This window comes from Mesoplodon densirostris, chromosome 10, assembly GCF_025265405.1.
Source record: "Mesoplodon densirostris isolate mMesDen1 chromosome 10, mMesDen1 primary haplotype, whole genome shotgun sequence".
Classification (NCBI taxonomy): Eukaryota; Metazoa; Chordata; class Mammalia; order Artiodactyla; family Ziphiidae; genus Mesoplodon; species Mesoplodon densirostris.
In genome coordinates, this window is record NC_082670.1 from 25266465 (window position 1) to 25285064 (window position 18600).

At 43.6% G+C, this 18600-nt stretch overlaps 1 long non-coding RNA gene across 2 annotated transcripts in view; it reads left to right on the forward strand.

The window, feature by feature from the left end:
- LOC132497494 (uncharacterized) overlaps positions 1–18330 on the forward strand; it is a 51880-nt gene extending 33550 nt beyond the window's left edge. The window contains exons 2-4 of one of the 2 annotated variants that reach the window (XR_009533605.1): positions 4358–4486; positions 9944–10221; positions 17796–18330. This is a non-coding gene — a long non-coding RNA (uncharacterized LOC132497494). The remainder of the gene's footprint in view (positions 1–4357; positions 4487–9943; positions 10222–17795) is intronic. The other variant, XR_009533604.1, reaches the window with a different exon arrangement.
- The last annotated feature ends 270 nt before the right edge of the window (positions 18331–18600 follow it).

The window sequence follows — 18600 nt, forward strand, 5'->3', positions numbered from 1 at the left end:
CTATTCTTTCCCCACTGAATGTCTTGGCATTCTTGTCAGCTGACCATAGACACATGGGTTTATTTCTGGACTCTCAGTTCTATCCCATTGATTTATATGTCTAACCTTATGCCAGTACCCAACAGTCTTGATTTCTGTAGCTTTGTAGTAAGTTTGAAATTGAGAAGCGTGAGTCCTACAACGTTATTGTTCCTTTTCAAGATTGTTTTGACTATTTTGGGTCCCTTGAATTTCCATATGAATTTTAGGATCAGCTTACCACTTTCTGTAAAATAGCCAGACTGGATTTTGATAGGAATTGCATTGACTCTGTATATAAATTTGAAGAGTATTACCATCTTAACAGTGTTAAGTCATCCAAACCATTAACATGAAATGTTTCCATTTATTTACATCTTCTGTAATTGCTTTCAATGGTGTTTTATAGTTTTCAGTGTACTGAAAGTCTTGCAGCATCAATTTTTTTAAAACTCTTCAGATAGTTTTAATATGCATCCAGTGTTAAGGATCATTGTTTAATGTCCTGAAGATTATCCCCCCAAATCACAAATCTTAGGTTATGTGTCCATGTGTGGCTGTGTTAGGCATAAGGCAGTGGGGTTTACTTTGACCAGGATGATCCACTTCTGAGAGATGTCCGTTTCATGACATTCCATAGGAAAAATGTGGTAGTAAAATTTTATTACACCCTATAGAGAATCATAGAGTTGTAAAATCTTAAGAGGCCTGAGAATTAATTTGTATTGGCCAAGTGGGGTGAGATTCTATCCTGTTTTAATGTCTGCTGAGAACAAATGTCCTTTGAACAATCTTCATCAATATAACCCATTCCAATGTTAACTAACTCTCTCCTCTGAAAATCTTACCCACTTCCCTATGTATCACTAGATTTTTAATCCCCCGGGCTCTCTATCACATCTGTACCAAAATTATGATATGTCTAAATTCTGATTGTTAAAACTTAAGGCCATTTCTCAGTGATCTGAGGAACAATCTCTTCACCATCTCTAGTACAAAGACTAGAAGGACTTTGTTGCTTGTTTTTGTGTTGTTGGTTTGTTTGGTTTGGTTTGGTTTTTTCCTTTTGGCTCTTGATTGTCACCCTTCTGACACACACTGCCTTCTAGGCTTGACAAAACTACCATGAGATCTAAAGGGAATGAAGTGACCTCTCACTTTAATCCTACATCTTAATGATCCCATCAATGGCTAAGTTAGGCTGTGTATAGCTGGAAGTGTTGACTTAAAAAATGCTTTCCTGACAAATGGTCAGTCTATCTCTGGGGAAATGGGAACAAGTCAACACATCGACTTACTTGTGACTGTCTTCTATTCCTGACTCCACACCTCTCTCCTTCCCATCACTCAGCCTCAGGGTCCCTCCAGGTCCTGACACCATCTGCACTTCTGAAAGTCCAGTCCACGTAAACTGCCTGGAGATTGAGGATGACTCTGGATTTCTGGGATACTGATGTAGAGATGATCTCTTTAGATGGGACTGAAATACAGGCCCGAGGTTCTCGTCTTTTTCCTACTGCAACGTGAATGATGGGTGATGTTCACAACCATGCCGCTCTTTCATGATCTATCCAGATATTGAAAAATATCTGAAAATATTTTACAGAAAAAAAATAAGAATGTAGTACTACCAACTTTTTCTTCTTGATTTGACATTAATACAATTTTATCCATCTGATAAATCAGTCATTTGGATTTTTAAAAATTATAATACAACATGGAAAAACCACAGGGTTTGTCTAATTTTTGAACTTTATTTACAAGGCAAGGTGAGTTGTTTTTCAGCTCATTTCTTTACATGTGTATTAACATGGCAAGGAAATATTACAACTGAAGAATAAGCTTAGATAAAACTTATCTTAATATGCCATATGGGCCTCCCTGGTGGCGCAGTGGTTGAGAGTCCGCCTGCCGATGCAGGGGATACGGGTTCGTGCCCCGGTCTGGGAGGATCCCATATGCCGCGGAGCGGCTGGGCCCGTGAGCCATGGCCGCTGAGCCTGCGCGTCCGGAGCCTGTGCTCCGCAACGGGAGAGGCCACAACAGTGAGAACCACAAAATTAAAAAAAAAGGTAATATGCCATATGTTGATTTTTTTAAAAATTAGCATTAATATAAATAACATGAGGGACTTCCCTGGTGGCACAGTGGTTGAGAATCTGCCTGCCAATGCAGGGGACACGGGTTTGAGCCCTGGTCCAGGAAAATCCCTCATGCCGCGGAGCAACTAAGCCCTTAGTAGAGCAACTAAGCTCTACTGAGCCTGCTCTCTAGAGCCCATGAGCCACAACTACTGAAGCCTGTGCCCCTAGAGCCCATGCTCCACAACCAGAGAAGCCACTGCAATGAGAAGCCTGCGCACCACAAAGAAGAGTAGCCCCTGCTTGCCGCAACTAGAGAAAGCCCTCACACAGCAGCGAAGACCCAACACAGCCAAAAATAAAAATAAATTAATTTATTTATTTTAAAAATTTAAAAAATAAAAAATGGACCAAAGACCTTAACAGACACCTCACCAAAGGACATACACAAATGGCAAGTAAGCAAATAAAAAGATATTCCACATCATATGTCATCAGGGAAGTGCAAATTAAAATAACAGTGAGATACCACTTCACATCTATCAGAATGGCCAGATTCAAAACACTGACACCACCAAATCCTGGTGAGGATGTGGAGCATCAGGAACTCTCATTCATTGCTAGTGGGAATGTAAAATGATACAGCCACTTGGGAAGGCAATTGGCAGTTTCTGAGAAAACTAAACATACTTGTACTACATGAGCCAGCAATCATGCTTCTTGGTATTTACCCAAAGGAGTTGAAAACTTCTGTTCAACAAAATTCTGCACACAGATGTTTTTGGCAGCTTTATTCATAATTGCCAAAACTTGGAAGCAACCAAGATGTCCTTCAGTAGATGAATGGATTTGTAAACTGTGGTACATACAGGTAATGAAATATTATTCATTAAAAAGAAATAAACTATCAAGCTATGAAAAAACATGGAGGAAGCTTAAATGCATGTTGCTAAGTGAAAGAAGAAAATCTGCAAAGGCTACATACTGTATGATTCCAACTATAAGACATTCTGGAAAAGGCAAAACTATGGAGACAGTAAAAAGAAACGTGGTTACCAGGGTTGGAGGGTGGAGGGAGGGATAAATAGGCAGAGCATAGAAGATTTTCAGGGTAGTGAAAATTCTCTGTATGATACTATAATGATGGATACATGTGGTTAGACATTTGTCCAAACTCATAGAATGTGCAACACCAAGAATGAACCCTAATGTAAACTATGGACTTCGGGTGATAATGATGCGTCAGTGGAGGTTCATCAGTTATAACAAATGTGCCACTCTGGTAGGGGATGCTGATAATGGGGAGGCTGTGCATGTGTGGGAACAGAGGTATGTGAGAAATCTCAGTACTTTTCTCTTAATTGTGCTGCGAACTTAAACCTGCTTTAAAAAATAAAGTCTTGGGCTTCCCTGGTGGCGCGGTGGTTCGGAGTCCGCCTGCCAATGCAGGGGACACGGGTTCGTGCCCTGGTCCAGGAAGATCCCACATGCCGCGGAGTGGCTAGGCCCGTGAGCCATGGCCGCTGAGCCTGCGCATCCAGAGCCTGTGCTCCGCAACGGGAGAGACCACAACGGTGAGAGGCCCGCGTACCGCAAACAAACAAACAAACAAACAAAAACATTATAAATAAAACTGAAGACCCCACTTTGCCCTCACCCCCTATCCTGTTCTCCTCTCCAGAAGTGACCACTCATCCATTTGCTATGTATCTTTCCAGAACTTTTTCCAATACATTTACTCTCAGAAAAAATATAGCATTACTCAAAGTTAGTTTTACTTTCTCTTTTTTAATACTTAAAGGTTGTTAAACTGTCCATATTATCCTGCAATTTACTTTTTCCACTCAACTGACAAGGAGAGTTAGCCCCGAGTACTTATTAGTACCCATTAGTATTTCCTTTTCCTTTTTGTATGATATTCCATAACATGACTACACATGGGTCATTAATCATGACCCATGATTAAAGGGTCTTCTCCCATTAATGGATATTTAGGTTGTTTTCTGGGTTTTTTCCAATCACAAGCAATGTTGTGGTAAGCATCTGTGCACTTGCTTCCTAGGGCAGATAGTAAGTAGCGGGATATCAACTGAAATACTGACTTCTCGTTGAGTTCCTAACCTATTTTCAAGGTCTTGGATCATTTTCATTGTTTTTTCCATTGTTAAATAGTTAAACAATATTGAGGCCCAGAGTTATCTTCTCAGACTAGAACTGGTTAACAAGCAGATTTGGCCGTTGTTTTCTTTATTGGGCAGGGTGATTCCTGGAAACCTCTGGAAGCAAGCTGCTGCTGTTTGTTTTTTACCCTGGGCGGTTTGACTTGGAACATTTCTGAAGTTGTTCAGTTCCTGCACATCTAAATGAACGGCTGTTTCTGGGTACAGGTTGGTTGGTGGTTTTTAAAACCTGGACATGGGCCTCTGTGTTTGGAGGACTCCGTTCTGTGTACTTGTGGTCCTCCATACAAGGGAGCCTTATGTAAGGAGCCATTCATCACGCCTCCCAAATGGGCCATAGGAGAGAAGCAATTTCCCTCCAACCAACTGGTTATTACTATAAGGTGTGGGCCTGAGTTGAAGTCAGTGGGGGAAGCATTAGTCCTCCTCATTTTGCATGGTTTAAATCCTGCTCACCCATATCTCATCAGTACAAATCACCCCAAAACACCCCTCACTCTCTTCCCTGTACATCCTTCCTTTACTCGTTTCTTCATCCAACGCCATGTGTATCTGTTATATACCTACCAATCTAGGCAAAGCATAGAGCAGCCTATACACCTGGACATATGAGGAAGGGTGACAGAAAGGAAATATCCTAAAACATCTTTGATTAATACAGAGTAAATTTCAACTAAACAGACCTTAAAATTACCTGTTCTAGTTCTGGGTTCAAATTCCAGCTTTCTTTGTTCATAATAAACAAATATTTACAATCCACCCTAAGACCTCGAGCCAGTTGCTTAAACTGAGTCACTTTTCTCATCACTAAAATGGGTGTAGTAGTAGGTATCTCACTCAATGTCATGTGAGTGTATGAGTTTGTAGTGAGCACTCAACCAGCGATAGCTATTATCTTTATGGCAAGGGTTTGATAGGAAATACCACCAGGTGATAGACTAGTCTCTGTATTCATTTAGGCAAATCTCCTATATTATTCTCTTAAGGCCCTATAAGAGCTTGGATTCTCAAAGACTGACTCAGTTGGATTTCTCATACTTTTAGGACTAATGCAGGAAATTGATCAAACATCTTAACAAGATCATTAACAATAATCCTAGAAAGAAAGACCTTACTTAATGCTCCCAAGCGCTCCACTTCGGATTTGTGGGACTCGGGTACAGCATTCTCTGGATGACAGCCCAATCTGGTCATGAGAATCTGCTGCTTCAAACCCATCCAGCCTAAACCCATTAGCCTCATTGATGAGATCTCCAGTGATCTGGGCTTGCTTCCCTCTTCAGCCTCTCTTGCAATTTCCCTACACACACCACACACACCACACACTTGTTTCATATCCCATTCTGATTCACATTCTCTAAGTTACTCAAACCCAACCTGTTCCCATCACCAGGCCATTGAACACACTGCGTTTTCTGTCTGGTACACACTTTCTTCAACTTCTTGCCTAACTGCTCACGTTAGATGTCATTTTCTCCGAGTGATGCTCCTTGACTTCTGCAATGCTGGATTAGCCGTGGTTCTGTGTGCTCCTGTCACATCCAGTGCTTAATTCCATCCAGTGTTCCTTCTGTCATTGTCATGGTCAATTCATTTGTCTGTATCCTTGTCTAAAGAGTAAGCTCTTTGAGTGCAGTGTACACCATCCTTTTATCATAGCACTGCCACACAGAAGATATCCAATTCATTCTTAACTAGATGAATAAATAGACTGGACATACAATTTTAGCATAATAATCTGACCAATTTGTCTGAGCAGAAAATTTATAATGAGGAGTTGTGGGAAGTAAGATCAGAAAATAAGTTAATTCCAAATTTAGAAGCTCTTGAACTTGAGTTAAATTAAGAGTTTGATCTTTATCCTGTAAGCAGTGAAGAGCTATGGGAAAGTTTTAACTCCATGAAATGACATGATTAAAATGTTTATTTAGGAATCTTATTTTGGCTGTGGAATGCTTGATAGAGAAAATAGATGAGATTTCAGTCGGGAGATTCAAATTGGACCTTTAGTTTCTCACATGTGAGGAAAATACCTGAGAAATAGTTGATAACTGTGACCCTTCAGAAGCTTTGTAAACTTCTTAATGGCGAGAACCATTTCTTCTTATTTCTATCCACTTCTTAGTCTTATTTTTATCCACTGCAACCAATACAATGGTTTGCATTTCACTGATGCTTAGTAATTGTCACTAAGTAAATGAATGAGGTGTATAAAAAAGGACAAATGCACAGGCTTTGGAAAGGAAGACTTGATAAGACTTGACCGATTGCCTCTGGAAAGGTGTCAAGTAGAAAATGGTCGCTTTGCTAGAAACAGAGGAGACGGGAAGAGAATCCAGTTTATGGAAAAGGTGAGTCCAGAAATGCACACTTTTTGTGAATCTTTTTCCTGGAAGGGATGGACATAAAGCACTACATTCTCATAATATCCTTAGGCCTGAGAAGCCATTCGTAATATCCTCACTCTCCTTCTCCCCTTTAATGGCAGGAAGAAAGTTGCCAGATGGTTGAGTGAGTCACCCACAATCATAAAGCCGGGAGAGGCTGTCCTCAGAACAGAAGCCTAGCCCTCTCCCAACATGTTATCCAGGGCGGAGACCATGCCGTCTCCTTGCTTGCACTAAAAAGCAAATTCTGTCTTTAAATAAGCACATGATGATACTCTGGTTGTGTTACCTGCTCTTCAATTTTTCACCAAGGTTCAAGGAGATGAAACTCTAACTGCCTGCCATCTCAGTAAATGGCATAAGTTAGAAGGAAAAGGAAATAAAACCACTCGCTGCTCTTAGCAGAATCCTCCAGTGGGCTGTTTTCAGGAAATGCTTTCTAGGGTAAAGAAGTGAAATGTGGTAAAAATGGCTAACTTACAACTAAAGGAAAGGGTGCAAGTGAAGCCTGGTGATGTGTAGTCCAAACTGGGATTAAGTAAATGGCAATCACCCTTGATATAGGTTCAATTAGGGGCGTTTCTTTTTCTTTCTTTCTTTCCTTTTTTTTTTTGAGGCATAAAGATGTTAATTTTCACATGTATTTGACCTGGGGTCTGTGGACGTTGCCTGCCAGCTGTGAACCACCTGCAGCCCTCCCAGACTGCCTTCTTTCCTCACACATGCCCGGCTGGGTCCCCTCATGTCAGGGAGACTGGCTGCATAATACACAGGGCAGGCCATGGTTATTCATTCACACACAAATATTTATAGAGTGCCTACTTGCCTGACACTGTGCTAAGTCTAGTGGAAATGGCAAAGAGCCATAACTTCCAATATGGGGAAAGCATTCCCTGAGCCTGAAAGGAGCTTACCATCTACTCTGGTAGTCAAAGGCATCCCCTGAGAAGAAAAACAGTATAAAATTGTAATCAACATTATAAAAACAAGGTAAGAGGTGTAGGTGTCCCAAGAGAATATGCTAGGACCTTACAATGTTTGGAAAAACCCAAAGGTGGTTTGAGTTTGTAGGACAAAGACAGAGCTTATTTTTCTGTTGGAAGGAAGATCTTTGGGAGGAGGAGAGAGTTGAGCTGGACTCTTTTGCTGTTATTATCCAAACCTGGCCTGAGGCTAAGCTAAAGATGTATGAGTCACCACAGATAAAACAATTAAACAACAGACTGCCTGGCTTGCACAACCCAGCATCCGGTCCTGAAGGCTTTTCCTCTGAATGGCCAGTTGTTCTGATATCACATAGCCTCAGCATACTGAGGCTATGCAATATGCAATGCATATTGTATCCTTTACTATTTTAAGACTTCAAATTTACTGAATTTACTGTTTTAGGACTGGTACGAGCTTTTAGTTGTTGTTAGGAATGATTAGTCAAATCTCTGCATAATTACTTAGCAAATGGAAGCCAGCTCTCCCTAGAATTCTGGACTGTCGAGGCCCATCAGGGAGAACCCCAGAAGCCAACAGAACATGCTCGACCTGATGAGTGACCCCAGTCTAAGACTCTGACAGCAGACAGGAGGTCCACTGCCCCTTCTGAAAAGAGCCTTGGTTGGGGAGAAATGCTCTAAGGTGGGATACCCAGTGTTCTCTGCTCAGTCCCTCTACTGAGAAGTTTGGAAAGACAATTTGGGGTCTTCAACTGTGTAAAGTTGCTCAACTTCTATCTCAATCCAGGAACTGTGAGAAATTAAAACCCAATATGAGCTTACACCATGGTTGTTATAGAGCCTGGGAGCTCACTCGAGGCCTTTCTACTGCAAGCCTAGGGCTCTTTTAGCCCAGTGAGAGGGGGTACCCCATCTAGATGGTGAGATCTGAGAGGTACAGGGGGAAGGGAGTGATTTCAAGGGCAAATCCTCAGAGACAGGTATCGCCAGGCCTCTTGTTCATCTGCAAACTCCTCTTCACTCAAGCTTCATCTACTCCTGAAGTCTTTTCTGCGTGTGTCCCCTTTGAGCCACCATGGTTCCCTGCCTTACCCTCTGTTATTGCACATCACATCGTAATGCGATGAGTCATTCACCCACGTGAATCCCTCCTTAGGGAGTTCACGGAGGGAGGAGACTGTCTTAATCGCCTTCCTTCATATGCTCGGTGCCTCCCTCATGCCTGATACATTGTAAGGGTTCAGTAAAGGTTTATTGAAAGAATGAGTCCTTGGGAATAATATTTGGCAAAGTTGTGGCTGAGGGACATGTTTATCCAACTAGGATTGTCAGAGTCCTAGAGCCCCAGAGAGGTGTCTTGGGAACCCTCGTGGGAATGTGGGGAAAGGTGTTCCCAAGGGCACCTTCTCCTCCTGTAACTGTCTGTGATCTGAGTGGTTCTGCTTTTGTCTGTTTTACATATTAGGGGTCTACGTCTGGTTTTGCTTGAAAACCTCTAGAAGAATCCTGTAGGTGGGAGGAGGAAGAGCTTTTGGGTCTATATGGTACAATATCAGCAGGATATCATCACAAGATAAAGAGGAATGAGGCACTCAGGTGCATCTGAGCATGGTCACAGCCTCAAGACTGATTGCAGGCCAGTAGAGAGGAGACCTCAGGAAGAGAAAAGTGGCCAAAGGGGTCTCCAAGTCACTTCTCAAGGGCCTCCTTGAGAAGGTCACTGGCCATGGGCCAGAATGCTTAAGACAGCAGACAAGGCCTCACTTCCTTCTCTTGCTGTTCCTGCTCTCTCACTCGACTCTCCAGTCACTCTTCCCTCAAATACAACACAGTCTTTCCTGCCTCAGTATCTTTGCACAGGCTGTTTCCTCTGCCTGGAAAACTTCCTTCCTCCTTCTCTATCCTGGGCCAGTCCTTCTTTAAGTCTCCATTGAAATGTCCCTGTCTGATATCCTACCTCCCTCAACCTAGACCGGATTGGAGCTTTTATTCCCTGTATTTCTAACTTAGTGTGTTTATCACCAATTGCAATAATCTATTGAATGTCTGTTCCCTTTCCCCCAGATAGGTTGTGAGTTGTGATGAGAGAAGGGTGGTCGTCACTATATCCCCAGCACCTGGCACAGCTAAGAGGGGCTCAACAAATTCTTAACACATGTGATTGGCAACCTCTGAGATGGCCCCCAAATATCCCCACCTGCTAGTACTCACAGCCTTGTGTATTCTCCTTACCTTAAGAAACTTGCTTCTAGACCATGGGATATGGCAATGTTGATGGTATTTCACTTCCATTATTAGGTTATAAAAGAGTGTAACTTCCATCTTGCTAGTTACCTTCTCAGCTTACATGCTTTGATGAAGCAAGCTGCCATGTTGGAAACGGTCATGTCGCAAGGAACTGAGGGAGGCCTCAGGAGGAGCTGAGGTCCAGTCCAACATCCTGCAAGGAACTGAATCCTCCCCACAACCACACGAGCTTGGAAGTGGATGCTTCCTGACTGGAGAGTCCCAGCCCTGGCCGACGCCTTGATTACAGCCTTGTGGGGAGACCCTGAAGCAGAGGACCCAGCTAAGCCATGCCAGACTCTTGACCCTCAGAAATCAAGAGGTAATAAATGCGTGTAGTTTTAAGCTACTAAGTCTTGGGGCGTAATTTGTTACACAGCAGTAAATAACTAATAAGACAAATAAATGAATAAATCAGTACATGAATGTATGAAACTGAAGACCTCACCAAAAAAAGGGGAACTTCAGACTTGGGGGAATGAACTGAGGTGCTAAGTCAAAGACAATTGCTAACGTTTCCTGTTTGTTTCTCCCGGCTACAGAATCTGAAGGTGGGATTTGTGGGAAAACTCTTCCAGAGTTTTCAGAATCAGAAATTCACCAGGTCAATGGACATCTTATATGCCCAGATCCTATCTGACATCACTCACTAGAATTTGTGTTTGTGGATGAATACCAGAAATACATCCTCAGTGATGCCAATTTGGATCCAATTTATGTCGAAATGAACAGTCTGGCTTGGAAGGCCTTTATTGTAAATGGTTGTATTTTAAATCTTGATCCAAGTGACCCTCTCAGAACATCTCTGTCTCATGTGTATTTGGCTGCAAAAAGAGTCTTGTGTGACTCTGAAAATGGAAACAGCACTAATTACCTGGAATGGATTAGTGGGCGTTGATTGTGTGTATAGTCTAGATGTAAATAATATAAAATCCTTGAGGGAGCTATAAATACCAGCTTTATCAATAGTTCTCATAGTTTATAATTTCCCAATGCATTTCAAGATGCCAACCCTCACTTTTTCCCTAGATTGATTTCCTTGCTTCAAAGTAATAAAAGGATGCAAAAATAAATAATAATAATAAAATAATGATATACTTTAAAGTGCATTTGGGTTCCAACATCTGATTTTTTTTTTTTTAAAGAAGATGTTGGGGGTAGGAGTTAATTAATTAATTTATTTATTTTTGCTGTGTTGGGTCTTCATTTCTGTGCGAGGGCTTTCTCTAGTTATGGCAAGCGGGGTCCACGCTTCATCGTGGTGCACAGGCCTCTCACTATCGCGGCTTCTCTTGTTGCGGAGCACAGGCTCCAGATGCACAGGCTCAGTAGTTGTGGCTCACGGGCCTAGTTGCTCCACGGAATGTGGGATCCTCCCAGACCAGGGCTCGAACCCGTGTCCCCTGCATTAGCAGGCAGATTCTCAACCAGTGTGCCACCAGGGAAGCCCTCCAACATCTGATTTTAATAGAGATGTACAAAGAAGTTCCTTTTCCACGTTCTTAAATCTCATAATTTTTCCTGCCCAATTACACATGGAAAATATAATTGCCTATTCAGTTTCCCTGGGTTAAGCTTATTTCAATAGGAACTACTAATTACTTGATCACCCTGGCACTGTAACATGCAACATTTAAAGTTTGTTTGCTCTTGGGCTTCCCTGGTGGCACAGTGGTTAAGAATCCGCCTGCCAACGCAGGGGACACAGGTTCGAGCCCTGGTCTGGGAAGATCCCACATGCCGCGGAGCAACTAAGCCCGTGCGCCACAACTGCTGAGCCTGCATGCCACAACTACTGAAGCCCGTGCGTCTCAAGCCCGTGCTCCACAACAAGAGAAGCCACAGCAATAAGCCCGTGCACAGCAACGAAGAGTAGCCCCTGCTCACCGCAACTAGAGAAAGCCTGCGTGTGGTGACGAAGACCCATTGCAGCAAAAAATAAATAAAATTAAATAAATAAATTTTTTAAAATGAAGCTTATTTGCTCTCAAGTAAAGGACATTTGTTTTTCCTGTTATTTATAATCATTTTCTTAATCTCCTAGCAGCCAAATCCCATTTCAATTGCTCATTATGAAAAACTCATATTGCTTTGTGGAAATGCAGAAATGCATCTAAAGGCATGATGTACCTTTGTGTGTATCCAAAGAGAAAGGGAGAGGGCTCATTGAAGAAATCTGGATGGTGAAATCCTGAACTTAAAGACAGGTTACAGACTGCCTATTTGAGTAACAAACTTTCTAAAAATTAATTAATTAATTAATTAATTAATTAATTAATTAATTTTTATTCATTTATTTATGGCTGCATTGGGTCTTCATTGCTGCGTGCGGGCTTTCTCTAGTTGCGGTGAGCAGGGGCTACTCTTCGTTGCAGTGCGCGGGCTTCTCATTACGGTGGCTTCTCTTGTAGAGCACAGGCTCTAGGCCCGTGGGCTTCAGTAGTTGTGGCGCACGGGCTTAGTTGCTGCACTGCATGTGGGATCTTCCTGGACCAGGGCTCGAACCCATGTCCCCCGCATTGGCAGGTGGATTCTTAACCACTGCGCCACCAGGGAAGCTCTGAGTAACAAACTTTTAAAAATCATTATTTGCAGAGGAATGAGTTGCACTATTGGACTATGGTTGCGAGACCATGATTCTTAAAGCTACGGTTTTAGAGGCCACTGTCAAGAGGTAATAGATCAGAAATTAAGATAAAGTGGCTGTGAAGTTGTAATGGGAGTGCACTGGGGCTGGAGATTTATACACATTATGCTCAAGTTAGCTGAGAAAACAACTTTTGACTTCCTCTCAAGCTCTTGCCTACTGACTCACCTTAGTCTGCTGCAATAATTCAAACAATAATTGAGGGAAAATGCTTAGGCTTTCTGATTTTGTTGCCCTCACCTTTGTTTCCCTGAGATGGGATTGCGGGGAGGGATGTGTTGACTGAGTCATCATGGGACTAGGGTAGAGGGGTTCTAGAATCCAGAAATGTCCCTGGTGCTCTGATCCCCACCATTGCCCATCGCCCCTCCCTGCTGACCTTTGCATACAGCCAGGTGGACTGGAGATGCACTCAACATATGGCCTCTTGGCCAGGGTTTGGGGCTGATTCCTGGCTGCCTGGCTTCTGCAGCCTCTTGTTGGTGTTAAACCCTCCAAGCCATGTCCTCTGTCCAGCCCCTGATCTGGGGATTAGCCATGATCCCTGCTGTAGGGTCACCTCCCCTGGTCACAGTGGGCCACTCTTAACTCAGCTGCTTCTTCTCCTTCCCCTCCACGAGGGGACTTCTGGGGTCCCTCCATGCCACATGGGAACTGAAATAGTTGTGGTGCTACCAGGCTTACTGAAGAGTGGCTACCTCCAAGGTTTGGGGCAGGGAGGTTGCAAGGCAACCTCATCCCAGTGTCCAAGCCATGAATTGAAACAAAGAAAGGAATGCCCCTGCCCTTGACATTCCTCTCTGCAGCTCCCCAGACTTCCCCTAAAATGGAGAGATGGAGAGCCATGTGACTCACTTCCTGCCTCACATGACTCTCTCCTCCTCCCTTTATCCATTCAGGTAAGAAGGGGAACTTGTACTTCCCCTTTCTGAATACCTGAGATCTCCTTGCCAACCCCAGACTCAAGGCTGAGACTTAATGACTGATAGACAGTGTATGAGAAAGACCCACTTACCCATAAAGGAACTACTCGGGAGGCATTTGAGAAAATCATACCTCTTCTATAAGTCAATGGGAAACATATCATCTGATTTGGAATGAAAATTGTATCTTGGTTCTTTAAATCTACTTAGAAATGTATTGGATGTCAAGTATATGTCAGCCTTTAAAAATGATGAGCTTTCTCCTACATACTGTATGGTTTCATTTATATGACATTCAGGAAAAGGCAAAACTATAAGGACAGAAAACAGATCAGTGGTTGCCTGGGGTTAGGGGTGGGGAGAGGAGGTGATGACAGAGGGGCACAGAGGAACTTTTGGGGGTGATGCATCTTGATTGTGGTGGTGGTTACATGATTGTATGTGCTTGTTAAAACTCATAGAAATGTACACCAAATGGGGCAATTATTGTACATAAATTAGACTTAAATATACTTGACTTTTACCAAAAATGATGAGCTTTCACATTCCCAAGATTATAGCTGACATGTATTGAACATTTGTTAAATAGTGTACTGTTCTACCACTTTGAGTGCATTAGCTCATTCAGTCCTCAGAATAACTCTCTTTGGAGGGTACTATTGTTATCATCTCCATCTTACTGATAAGGGAACTGAGACCTAGAAAAGTTAAGTAACTTGCCCAAGGCCACACAGTGAGTATAGCTGGAATTCACATTCAGATCTGTCTGATGCCAAAGCCTGTCAGTTTCACCACTGTGTTATATATGGCCTCTCCAGATAAGCAAGTTTTGGGACTTCTCTGGTGGTCCAGTGGTTGAGACTCCAAGCTCCTGATGCAGGGGGCCCAGGTGTGATCCCTGGTCAGGGAACTAGATCCCACGTGCTGCAACTAAGAGCCCACACGCCACAACTAAAAGATCATGAGGCAACTAAGACCCAGCACAGCCAAACAAAGAAACAAATAAATAAATATCAAAAAAAAAAGTCTCGGCTGATAAATATTTAAGAAGTAAACCGGTAATGTTTATGTTTGCCTGTAACTTGCCTTAACTAGAGCCTTTTTCGGTTCAATCACATTTGCTCTCAGATCAGAAAGTAAGTGGTAAGCCACACACACACACACACACACACACACACACACACACACACACACACACACACACACACACACACACACACACACACACACACACACACACACACACACACACACACACACACACACACACACACACACACACACTGATATTTCTCCAGTTGCCCCAATCCAACATCCTCAGTTAGACTAAGACACCCATTACTGTCAGTGAGCTAAGAATGTGTCAGGGGCTTCCCTGGTGGTGCAGTGGTTAAGAATCTACCTGCCAATGCAGGGGACATGGGTTCGAGCCCTGGTCCGAGAAGATCCCACATGCTGCGGAGCAACTAAGCCCATGCGCCACAACTACTAAGCCTGCGTTCTAGAGCCCACAAGCCACAACTACTGAGCCCATGTGCCACAACTACTGAAGCCTCCGTGCCTAGACCCTGTGCTCTGCAACAAGAGAAGCCACTGCAATGAGAAGCCCACGCACCACAACAAAGAGTAGCCCCCGCTCGTTGCAACTAGAGAAGAGCCCGTGCGCAGCAGCAAAGATCCAACGCAGCCATAAATAAATTAATCAATTAATTAAAAAATGAAAAAAAAAGAAAGAATGTGTCACATCTGGGTGACTGTTGGTGAAGAGGATCCCCTGGAAAGTTCCAGGGTCTGTGTGGCCCACCATAGCTCAGACTCCTGACCAGGCCTCCAACCTGTACTCTCAACTGGGGGTCTTGCAGTTCCAACCCAGATACCACCGCAGCCTGGTGTAACAACAGTGGCAGATTTCTCCTCTGCTGACAAGTTTCCTTCTCAAGTTCGTATTTGCTTGACTTGGGTCTGAGAACTCCAGCCCATGCTGCCTCTGACAGCAAATGAAACACTGTTCTCATTAGCTGCTGGTGCTAGCACAGCGGGATTTCTGAGAGTCTTCCCAGCTACTGCAGAGTGCTTTCCATAATAAATTATGGAGCTCGATGTAGGACAGTGGTAAGATATGGCAAACTGTGGGAACTCGGGGCTGGTTCTTGCCAGGGGAAAGGGGCACCTGGGCCCACATCTGGTCTTCTGGTTCTCCCAGCCTGGTACGTATGGTGCAGAGCCCAGTTACCATTAGCAAGGCGGTCAGGGAGTGCACATCATTATGACAGAGGCTTTGGGCATGTGCTGAATCCACTGCAGGGAGAATCTAACTGGTCATATATCAGTTTGCTCATCCAGGGACCTTGGATCAGAAATAGACAGTTCAAACATGCTGAAAGGGCAATGATTCACCCCAGCAAATACCACCTTGTGTTTCTTCTTATCTGCTTTACTTAGGGAGCAATTTGGTCCTCTGACGCTCCTGGTGAGTCACCGATGTCCATAGGGCCAGAGGAAGGTGCTGTGCAATTGAGGGAAGACCACGGAGGCCACAGCTTCACTTATCTGTCATCAGTCTTTATGGGGCCCGTGGACCCAATGGCAGGGTTGCTTACATTGGGTGATTTGAAGGTCTATCATCTCAAAAATGCACTTTATTCTCACTATTAAGGGGCCTGTTGGTACATCTGGCCAACTTATGACAAAGTTGCTGAAGGCTGGGGCAAGGTTGGGTAAGTTCGGATAGGATGGTGATGGGGGAGAGGTATGGGGGTCAGGGTGAGTCTGCAGGTCGGGAGCCTTCCCTGAGGTAATAGAGAGCCTCAGAGGAATTGCCTGGAATGCAACTTCTCTGGGCTACTCTAAACTTATCAGTTGTTCGTACCTGCCTATAAAGGAGTTTTTCCTTTTTTCTAGAGGAAGCCATGAAAATAAGGGACAACTGATTGGCAGGGTCATGGGTCTAGGTCAGCAAAGGACCCAGAGGAATGAAGACTGGAGGCAAAAGAGCAAATGTCACTTATATTGACCTTTGCAGCCCAAGCATGAAGGACGAAGGGTATTCAAATCTGAGTAGGCCTGGCAAAAAAGCAGCAGAGAGATCGGCCACGTTGTTAACAGAAGACTAGTCTTCATTCCTGAACAGAGGGTTGAGGGACCTGAGAAGGCAGCCCTCCTATAATTTTATTTTCTCAAACATTAGAAATTACATACGTGAAACCTATAAAGCCATCTTATATGTGTAAACATAAAAGAACATTACTACATTTTAGAGCCAGCTCTTTTCCCATTTCGTAGCAATCCATTTTGTTTTTTCAGACCTCCTAAATCTTGTCTCTTCAATATTCTTTTATTCTATTTAACAAATAGGTATTGGTGACCGCGTATGCAAACCTCTTTGCAAAGCTTGTTGCTACCAGTGGGAAAAGATGGCAATTTCCTAAAATTGCTCTGCGCTTTATACTCAGACCATTATGAAAGAAACATTAGGGTATTTTAAAAAAATGAGTACCTACTGTATACAAAGCACCCTGCCGATAAGGAGAGGACTGCGTTTATCCAGAGTTACGCTGCACTGTCTCTTGCAAAGATTGGAAATCCCTGAAGGAAAGGAAATGCCTTGGGAGGGAAACTGAGTTATGAAGTTTCCATTTCCGTGATTAATTCTACCCTCTCCAACCTCCCTACCCCAACCTGCCTTTTCTCATCTATAAAATGCACACGATCACAGTTCATTGATTTTGGTAGTCTGCTCATTGATTCGTAAACATGGATCAAAACGCCAGACCATCATTTATGCAAACTGGCCTTGCTCACAGACATAGAAACTAAAATAAATCAGACCTTGGGCCACAAGCAGTCAGCATGACCTCAGGAGGCAGAGGCCGGGTGCTCCCCACATGCCGTCTCCCTCCCTCCTTCAATGCCAAATGGTGACTCAACGCCAACCTGCCTTGCCAGCTTGGTCTCCTCAACACCAGAAGATCCTAGCCCTTCCTCCATCCCCAAAGGTTCAGTTATGCAGAGTGTACCTGTCTAGACAGTATCAGCTCTTGGATGTTAAAGATTCCATTCTAGTTCCCAGCACCAGGGAAAAGGCCTATGCACGTCTACAGTCCAGAATGTTTCAAGCTTAGCCTTTAAAAAAAAAAAAAAGAAAACAATATACGTTCACTTGTAGAAAATTTGGGAAATACAGAAAAGCACAAAGAATAAAATTTGCCTTTAACCATGTTTTCTAGTCATTGTTATGCTTATATATCAGTCCAAGCCACCTTTAAGAATGTATTTTAGAGCAAAATCTGGTAGTTTTAATACTGTTGTTTCTGTTTTCTCTTTAAGATTGCCGGAGACTGTCCATGAAATCGTCTTCATCCTTTGCGCTACCCTCTGACCTGCTCTAGTGTAAGACCATTCTTGGTGGGCGGGAACAGAGGCGACAGTTAAAGCCCTAAATACCGTACGGCAGTCCTTTCCCAGTTATTTGGGATCATGTAAGACACTTCCAGGAAATGCAATTCCCCGGTTTTATTTTAGGTTTTTGGCGGGGGTGGTGTGTGTGGAGGAGAATGCCAGGACGGTACAGGAGTATTTCTTAGTCCAGAGGACAAGCCTCAGGGACACGTCGGAAACACAGACTCCCGGGCCCCACCCCAGACCTACTGGTTGAGAATCTGCATTTTCACGAGATTCCCAGCTGCTTCCAAACTGTGCCTCTGAACTTGGAGAAGCAGTGACCTGTGCAGCCCCTTTCTGACCTTCCTCAGGTGGTATTGATTGTCAGGATTTGTACGTAACATTCACACCTCCTTGATGTTGAAACTAGCAATAAAAATCCCACCTCCAAGGGAGTAAACACCTTTTGCTCAGGCCACAGCCCACATTCTTCTGGGAAAACTCCAAGTGTGTTGCCTTCTCAATGCCCTGGAGAGTTGCAGAGTGCTCCAAATGGAAATCGAAGGAGGCGGCCAACCTCTTACTTTGCCGTCCCCTCAAAGTCCTTTCTAGGGTCAGAGCTGTCGTGGTAAATCATTCACCCAGGGGGACAAGAGAGATTCGGGACAGCGCTCGTTAAATTCTGGTGGAAAAAACTCCACCGTACCCCGCCTTCCCCTCTGCACCACCACAGCTGCCCTATTTTCGGCCT